The sequence below is a fragment of the Argentina silus genome, assembly GCF_951799395.1.
Source record: "Argentina silus genome assembly, chromosome: 14".
Classification (NCBI taxonomy): Eukaryota; Metazoa; Chordata; class Actinopteri; order Argentiniformes; family Argentinidae; genus Argentina; species Argentina silus.
In genome coordinates this window covers 20021020-20023519 of record NC_139668.1, presented here as the reverse complement: position 1 = coordinate 20023519, position 2500 = coordinate 20021020, and positions in this window count along the sequence as shown.

The following is a 2500-nucleotide window of genomic DNA, read 5'->3' as shown; positions in this document are numbered from 1 at the left end:
AACACTCATCAAAACAGAGAGGATGCTGGGAGAGGTGAAAGCGATCTCTCTGGTTCGCCTCATGCTATGTTGCACTTTGTGATGTCAGGCTGTTGTGTCTGTGATGTCAGGCTGTTGTGTCTGTGATGTCAGGCTGTTGTGTCTGTGATGTCAGGCTGGGTCTTGTGTCTGTGTGACGGAAACCAAGTACATGTTTACATGTTTGTTATGTTTAATAAAGCTTTGGAACTTGAACTCGAACTGTGAGATCCCCCATCTGAAATCTTTGATCTCAAATAACGGCACGGCACGGGACTGGTGCACTGGAATGTAAGGGGCCTGGTGCACTGGAATGTAAGGGGACTGGTGCACTGGAATGTAAGGGGCCTGGTGCACTGGAATGTAAGGGGCCTGGTGCACTGGAATGTAAGGGGCCTGGTTTCTGAAATGGACCTCATTAACATTTGGGAGATCTCAACCTGGATTGGTTGACACACTTATCACATAAGATTAAAGATTAATAAATAGATATCCAGTATGCATTTTTTGCAAATAATATCAGTGATCACTGCTCCACTGTGTGAGTCAGAGATAAAAAAAAACTGAAATGCCAAAGTCTGATCCTTTCAGAGAAACGTTAAGAATTTCAATGTACAAGGTCTTCTACATGAACTGCATCAATGTGATCTACCCAGTGTTTCCTACGTCCCTGATGCTGAGTTAGCGCTTAATTATTGTTCCCCGATGTTTATTTCTGTGGACGATAAGCATGCTCCAGATAAAAGGTTGAGCATCAAGGAGCCAATTTATGGTCCTCCTCTGAGCTCTTAGAATTAATCAAGGAAGGAAATCTAACATGGGCTGAAGCGAGATCTATTGATGTAGCGACTGATTGGCTATCCTTCAGTCAGCTCAGAAATAATTGTACTGCCATGATTAAGAAGGCTACCTTGATTCTGGTGGTGACCCAAACTAATTGTGAAAAGCAGTTAAATCACTGAAACGCAACAGTTCCTCACCCTCTCCACCATAACAGTTTAAATCCATTATCATCACGGATACCAAAAATAATACGAGACACCTTAACCAACATTTTATCTCTGCAGGCTACCGATTTAAAAGAAACAATAACTTGAATGTGGAAGGCGGCCAATACAAACCCTCTTCAAATGGGAGGTGATCCCAGAGAGGGGTAACTAACGTCCTGTCAGGAGGCTTTCTTGCTTAGCAAAAATAATGTCCCTGATCAATTCTCATGAGGTCCTTTTATCAATAAATTGTATTTTAAATGCGCACCAGTCAGGCTTTAGGTCTGGACACAGCACCATCTCTGCTGCTTCCCTCGTTATAAATGACATTGTGATCTCTCTGGATAAGAAACAGCATTGTGCAGCCCTCTATATGGAGACTCTCTAAGGCTTTTAATGCTTTTGATCATGGCCTCCCATTACAGAGGTTATATATCATTGGTTTGGATCAGTCGGCTTGTAATTGGTTTCAAAATTGGACAGGAATCAATGTATTACAGTCGATGGAGGTCAGTCTCATTTTCTCAATGTTAATAAAGGTTTTCCGCAAGGTTCCATTCTAGGTCCACTGCTGTTTCAAATGTTTCATGAATAATGTCGGTGTGTCCTTGAACAATTGTAAATTGTGTCTTTATGCTGATGATACTGTTGTCTACTCCTGTGCCCCCACAGTTCAGCAGGCTATTCTTGACCTTCACCTTTGGTTCTCTTCAATCGCTTAATGACCTTGAAAGTTAAACTTGTTTTTTTGTGTAGAAATAGGTTCTGCTTCAACTTTGAGAATAGGAGGATTGTCCAGGCCACGCTCCTCCCTGTTCTTGTGGTGACAGAGTACCAAACCAGGTCCCAAGCTTGCCTAACCCTCAAAGTTCTGCTCGTTTCGTTTAAACTAAGAACAACTTAAACTGGGAACGACCATCAGAGTGTACTCAAATTAGATTATTTTGTGTCACTTGGTCAGTTTAAGACCTTGATAAAGGATCTGTCATCAGAGAAAGGTACATGTTTTATTTGATCAAATTGTATAAATTGCCTTTTTAATTGATATGTTTTTAATGAACTGTATGTTCATTATGTTTGGAATTCTGAATCTACATTTATGATCTGTTTCATGTTTGGAAGCAGGACTCCTCTGTCGAAAACCTCAGACTCAGTCGGACCTAAAATAAAGGTTTAATCCCCCCGAAAAAACATTGTCTGACAGTTACTTAGTAGTGAAACAAGGGACAGCTAGCCTAGCAACCTATGACTGATGCTGTTCAGGGTACTGTTGATGACTGTAGTCGTGTGTCTTGTTATATCATTATTATGATGGTGGTTTAATTAGGCACTGCCGCTCTCTAATGTGTCTCAAGGGTTTCTTGAACATCTCGGAGCGACTCTGAAGAGTGGAACCCCGTGCTCCTCCACTCAGCAAGAAAACACTGCTGCTCATTTCATGCCTGACTTGTACACTAGTAACAGGTGTTTCAGGCTGATCATGGCTTGTGTAC